This window comes from Tursiops truncatus, chromosome 7 (genome assembly GCF_011762595.2).
Source record: "Tursiops truncatus isolate mTurTru1 chromosome 7, mTurTru1.mat.Y, whole genome shotgun sequence".
Lineage (NCBI taxonomy): Eukaryota > Metazoa > Chordata > Mammalia > Artiodactyla > Delphinidae > Tursiops > Tursiops truncatus.
In genome coordinates, this window is record NC_047040.1 from 45124049 (window position 1) to 45131217 (window position 7169).

Consider the following 7169-nt stretch of genomic DNA (forward strand, 5'->3'; position numbering starts at 1 on the left):
ATTACATATTTGTTTGAAGCATTATTTTCACTGTTTCCACTGGTGAACCTATTGAGAGTAGGTTTAATTTTTTTAACTGCCAAAAACGATTTGTTGCAATTTCTGGTGAATAAGTAGGATTAAATAAGTAAAATTGTGTGACACTGCATCAAAAAACAAAATGTGAATACAAAGTAATGATTCCAATTTTCCTTCATGTCTCATAAAATGATTGTAAAGACAATCCCACAGATTAGATCCAAAAGTGTTTTTGAAAAAATGTATAATGTGAAGATATAGTCAAAGGTGTATTCTTTCTATTATATTAGTAAAAAGAGAAGAATAGAAAAGAAAAATCTCAGTGCTTTATGGAATTTAAAAGTCAATGGAAGAGTCCTTGAAGTCTATTGTCTTGAATTGGGGTGGTGAATGTACATTGCAATGCAGAGGTCTTTGTGTAGAATCTCATTCTTCTACTAAATTATATTTTTTAATCTGATTTTTGTTTTTCTCAGGATCTGTTAGGACAACCCAAGTTTTATTGTAGGCAGTATTAATCTAGGATTAGCCAAGCAAAACCAGAAAGTGAAAAATTAGGCTTTCCCTCCCCTGAGGGCCTGTCCACGTTGTAAACTGTACAAAATGATCCCATCCTGACAGTGCAGAAATGAACACAGTTTCCAACAAAACTTACATATGTGGCAGGGAGCTGTCCCGAAATGACATACTTAGACAAATATTTCCAAAAGGATCATAGATTTTCCTTTACAACAGTATTTCATAGGCTTACAGCATTTCTCAACTTGGCCTTCTCTTTATCACTTTCTCTCTTTATCATTTTTTTTTAAAAGCTTGATTAATTTTCAGTTTCTTCAAAGAAAATTTTTTATTCAAACAACAATTTTATTTTGATGTACATGTTGTTTCAGTGCTATGAAGCAATTGAAGAACATGAAAAACAGTTAAGCTGGGGAACATTGTGGATTATTAACAGTTAAATTAAAGCAGATAACTAAATTCCAATTTTTATTTTATTTTATTTTCACTTTAATCATTTGATAGATGTGCTGTTTTCCCTTACTTTATAGATTTGGATTTTCAGGGACATCGTCCGCTTTCCACATTTTTGTCTCCAAATTACTTTCCAACAATTCAGGTAAGTGCCTCTAGGTGTAGAGCGTATCTCCTTGATGATTCTAACAGTTTCTGATCAATTAATTAATTATGCTATTTAAATACCTATTGTGTGCAAAGCACCGCACTAAGTTTGTTAGGGTATAAACAGAAAAGTAATATGATTCTTAGTCTTAAAGAGATTATATAATTTACTTAATATTGAACAAATCCATTGGGCACTCTTATAATAAATTCATCTATGAAGTGGTAAGTTTAAACATAATTTGACTGAGATTTATTCTAGTTTAAGAATTTGACAATTTTCTAAAAAAATCATAGCGTACTTATTTTTTCCCCAATTAACAATATTTCAATTATTTACTCATACTTGCTTCTCCCTCTTGTAATATGTTTTTTATTTCTACAGTAGTTTCTGTTTTCCAAATAGCTCTCACAGAAATAGATGCATCTGTTCTCTGGACTTAACAGTATATCATTCTTTTTCTTAAAACACATTATTGTAAAACACAGGTAAAGAGAAGCAAACATAAGTTTTTAAAAAATTGCACATGAAGTGTTTTCTGAGCTATGAGCTACTTAAGCTCTCTCTGGAGCTGATATATGGATGCTTTTCACTTAAAGTTCATGCTAGAATTTTTTGTACTTTAAAATAAGAGATGATACCTATTCTAGATTAATTCTTTTTTGTTATTTATTTTATTACACTTGAGTTCATTTTGTTTTTAGTTGGAGTAGCCTGATTAATTGATGTATTAATTTTGAATGGGATGCTTCAGAATAAGGCAATAAGCTTACAACTCTAACTATTAGTAGGTAGCATCTATTTTTTTCTATTGTATACACTTTAGTGAAATAAACCTAGAAAAAAAGAAAAAAGAAACTTACTTTCTCAATCCAACCAAAATGTTTCTTATACCAAGAGATCAAAGAAATTCACATCAAAATATGTAGTATTTTTAAAAAGCGTATTAACTGCTTAATAACTATAGGGACTGTTAATATCCACGATCCAGAGATGGGGTGGTTAGCCTTTTTGTGACTGCTTTGTTGAGTCATGGTAAGCATATTCGTCATCTGACTGTCACATTGTTTTATTTGTTAGTCATAGCAATTGAGTCTGATTCATACTCTCCTATAGAAAGCTTAAGGCCTTGCAAGCATGCATTCTTCTAACATTTCTAATCAAATGCTTCACTCTGACTTAGGAAAGTGCTGACAATAATGTAAGCTTTTTAGTGTAGAGAACAGTGGATATACTTTAAAATAATATGACAAAAATCTCAACATTACTATCTTCCAATTGGACAATTTTACATGATTGGGGCTAATTAGATCTTTCTTCCTGATTCTGCAGAGTTCATGTTAGTGAATTTTGGCAATGTCTCTCATATTATCCTGTGCCAGATAAGTGAAGATGTCTTGGTGGGCTGATATTGAAATAAAAGGTGTGAAATCAGTTTAATCAATGGTCCTATGATTAATGGACATAACAGAAATTTTAATCAAATTTGTAGGTGATAAAAACCACATGTTGCATGGCAATATTAGGATTAAAATTAAAATCTCAGAATTTAGTGATGGTGGGCTGATATCAACATCATAAAGTTGTGTAAAAAGTTGTGTAAGAGATAAATGTAAAAGCATCTATCAAAAACTGATTACAGAAGAATATGGTGAAGAGACATGGCTGCATAATAGTAGCTGATGTGACAAAAACCTACCAAAAAAAGTTGATAGGTTTTAGTCAATCTTAGCAGGGAAATATGGCTGTTAAATTGGTCTATGCCCTTGTTTATGAATTAAATGTATACTTATTGAGTACCTATTGTGTGCTAAGCATTATGCCTGGCATGGGGCTAGTGATGAAATAGACCTAATCCACATCTTTAATAAATCTACAAACAGTCTTGTCTGAAAGTTTGACAGGAAATTTTCAACTCAGAGTGAAAGATACTATGAAAAAGGTGGTAATGAAACTTGTGAAGACCATATGATCCAGTCTATAGTGGTCAAGATGAGTTTTCCACAGCAAATGATTTCAAGAATGATACTGCTTCTGTTTCTATCTTCTACAAATCTTACACAAAGAGGCTCATCCAGTTACATCTAAATCCCAACCTTGGACTGGTCTATAATGTTCTTGCTACCCTTCCCCCTCCTCTACACTACTTGGGAAAGACTGAACATGGTACCATTTCTAACTTCCACAACCATCCAGAAAATTCTTATAAATGTGAAATTGGGCAATGAAAAATTCTGACAACCAAAGGGCTTTCGTAATACTTCTTCCCTCTCCTTGATAAGAAATAGAGTTGCATTCAGGTTGTGCATCCCAGTAGCTTTTTTAGGAAAGAAAGTAGGAAAGAGGATAGATAAAAGCAATCTAGGGACTTCTCTGGTGGCACAGTGGTTAAGAATCTGTCTGCCAATGCAGGGGACACAGGTTCAAGCCCTGGTCCGGGAAGATCCCACATGCTGCAGAACAACTAAGCCCGTGTGCCACAACTTCTGAAGCCCATGAGCTTAGAGCTCGTGCTCAGCAACAACGGAAGCCACCATAATGAGAAGCCTGCCCACCACAAAGAAGGGTAGCCCCACCTCTCCACAACTAGAGGAAGCCTGCATGCAGCAACAAAGACCCAAAGCAGCCAAAAAATTAAAAATTAAAAAAAAAAAAGAAATCTAAAAGGCAGATTAGTTACTCTTTCTTATTTCCAGATCATAATGTCTCAAAACATTCAGAGTTGGAGCAAACACATCTACAAAAGCCATTAGCCCCCAAACAAGCCATATTCTGTAGTATTGTCAATAATGTTTATCAGTAAGAGAGAGATGTTATATTCTATATTCTATTAAAGGAGTTAGGTAATGCATTTGAGAAAGAGATCTAAACATCTATTTTTAGAGTCATCTAGGTATTGTTTATCCTAAGATCTCTTTACTTTTTCTTCTTCTTCTTCTCCTTCCCCTCCTCATCCTGGATCATTCCTTCCCAACATCTGCATGGTTTGCCCCCTCATCTTCTGCAGATCTTTGCTCAAATATCACTCAGTGAGTATTTCTTTGACTGTCTCATTTAAAATCTCACATCCTTACCATCCCTCTACCTTCTCTTTCCTGCTTTATTTTTCTTCTCACCACTTAAGATCCCCTGATATACTATACATTTTACTTACTCTTCTGCTAGTGTCTTTCCAAATGGATTATCAATTCCAGGAAGACAGGGCTTTTGTCTCTTCTATTATTTCCTGCAACGCCAGCACCTAATACTCAAGTACCAAGTATTGGACATGGTAGATCTTCAATAAATATTTGTAAAATAAATGAATGAATAAATAAACCCTAAACATTTACTTCACCTCTGACCTCTTTCCTGAGTGCCACACATCTTTACTCTAGAGATCAGCACTGTAGTCCACCTCTTGCCTGGATTCAGGTAAGACCCTTCTAGGTTCTCGCCTTGCTTCCAGTCTTTCTTCTTTTTACATTTATTCTCTATACCATCTCTTGAGAAATTATTCTGAAGTCCAAATCTTATCCTGTCACTCACCAATTTATAATTTTCCAATGGATTTCACCACCCTTAGAAGAAAAACCTACATTTTAAGAAGAATCACGTTAGCTTTCCTCATCTCACTTTGCTGTCTCAGGTCCTAACACTCCAGTCTTCATTCTGATCATCCTAAACTACTGGTGTTAGAGTTCCTCTAACTCACCACCTACTTTCATACCTCGAGATCTTCGCCGACATTCTTCTTGACACACTATTTTCACAACCCATTTTATTAGCCTAGCTCTTATGCATTCTTCAGTGTCAGATGTTCTCGCCCTGGGACGCTTTCCCTAAAGGACAGAAAAGCCAGTTGTTCCTGATAAGTACCACATAGTACTGGCATTTTCTCAAAGCAGTCATCACATGTTATTTATTTTATTTTTTATTTTTTTGCAGTACGTGGGATTCTCACTGTCGTGGCCTCTCCCGTTGTGGAGCACAGGCTCCGGATGCGCAGACTCAGCGGCCATGGCTCACGGGCCCAGCCGCTCCGCGGCATGTGGGATCCTCCCGGACCGGGGCACGAACCCGTGTCCCCTGCATCGGCAGGCGGACTCTCAACCACTGCGCCACCAGGGAAGCCCCCATCACATGTTATTTAAATTGATTATTCTTCTGTGTCCTCTACTGGAGTCTAAGTGCCATGCAGATAGTCATCTCATTTGTTTTGCTCACATCCAGATCCCTAGAGCTTATTATGGTGCCTAGCTTATGGTATGCATTTGATATTTGTTGCAAGTAAAAGAGAGAAAGAATGAATAAGGAAAAATGGAAAGAGAGGAGGTGGGAGGATTAGACTTTATTCTGTATTTAAAAGAAGACAAGCTTAGATTGCCCATGGAGATAAATGTTCTTATCTTAAACATTTTAATTAGATAATAAAAACACATTTAAAATCCAGCAGAAAATGTTTCAATGTTATCTTTAACTCACTCTCTTATTTAATCCAATATGCTCCCCAGGCCATAACAGGTACTAAATAAATATCTGGTAAATAACACACAAGACTGTTCTTTTTTTCAGCCAGATAAGACATAATCTCTGTGAATATACACAGAATGTTTGTTCAATAAATTTACTGTATTTTAGTGAGAGAATTTAAGATGCCCTCCAGGCCAGGACCTGGTGCACCCACCCCAGTTCACCATGAGACTAACAGTGACTCCATGAAAAGAATTGGATGGGAGACCTCTCAGAGGTCATTTCTGTGCAATGGATTTTTAATCAAGTTCTTCTAAACTAACTGTAATTTATTATCTATATATTCCTCAAAATTGCTATTAAATTGTTCCATCTTCAAACAACATTAACCCTTGGTCAGTCAAGTTCCACAAATTATCAGTCACTGTTTTAAATAAATGTTTTCAGTTGTTCTAACACTACCTATTCAAAGCTTTCTAGGGTGCCCAGTACTTCTAACCTTGCCAGACTTCTCGAACCACTCCAAACCACCAAATGATTAACTTCCCTCTTATTTCCCCTAACTTTGATCATATTTCTTATCTGCTCTTGCCTTTCAAGGATACTGAGACAAGTATCAAATCCAATCTGCCTGGACCTAGAAGCCTCACTGTAGGGAAGGCCAGGTGCATCCTCACACATCCATAGCCTGATAAGAGGCTTCTTGTCTGTCCACTCCTCTCAAATCTGCAGCAATAACCATTCTGAAACAAAGCTAGAAATGTAGGTGAAGAAAAAGGGTGGAACCAGTCTGAGCTTGAAACTGCTGCCATCATGTGTATTGATTTTTCCTTGTCAAAATATTATTGCCATCTTTCAGAGCTCTGCTAAGGCTTTGGAATCCATCTCTTTGCTGAGTCTGTCATGTGTTATAATTCTCCTCAGACCATGAGCTAATGCTGTAGGGTAGTCCACCACCTGGTCTCAGAGGACTAAACTCTATCTTCATGCTTAAGACAAGAATGCTGATGTGGCGCTCCTATTAAATAGAACTTAAGTAGAACTTTCTCTTTCATACCATGTTGGCAAAATTAAGCACACACTAAAAAACCTAACAACAGTAACAACAAAATTAAAAAATTACAGGGATTAGTTTTACAGGTGAACATTGTGAACATTTTATTCCTTGTTTGTTTCATTGTGCCTTGAATTTTTTTTCATCAAAATATACTCAACTCACATTTTAATGTAACGCTTTTCTTCTGGTTCTGCTTACATAAGACACCTATGACTATAACAACCATTTCCTAACTGAATAAAGGAGTAAAATGTGGGAGAGAGGACTTAAAAATTAATAAATATTAACCTAAGAAAATGAGATCTTGTCAAATGTCATTATTTAAAGCCAAATATTGGATATTAATTCTGGTTACTTCCTGATTTTCTGCTTTAACTTCAACTAGCAAAGTGATTCAATAATATGTTGGATATGAATTCACCACAAAATTGTCAATTTACTGCAATGTGATTTCTAGAAATATGAAACGAACAAGTCTTGGTATGTTAAAGTGAGATCTGAGAAGTGAGAGAAAAGAATGTG

General features: G+C 35.6%; 1 long non-coding RNA gene across 1 annotated transcript; it reads left to right on the forward strand.

The window, feature by feature from the left end:
- The first annotated feature begins 736 nt into the window (after nucleotides 1–736).
- Nucleotides 737–6929, forward strand: LOC117313030 (uncharacterized). Its single transcript, XR_004527509.2, has 3 exons — nucleotides 737–940; nucleotides 1068–1135; nucleotides 5066–6929. It is a non-coding gene; the product is annotated as an uncharacterized lncRNA (long non-coding RNA).
- Nucleotides 6930–7169: the final 240 nt, after the last annotated feature.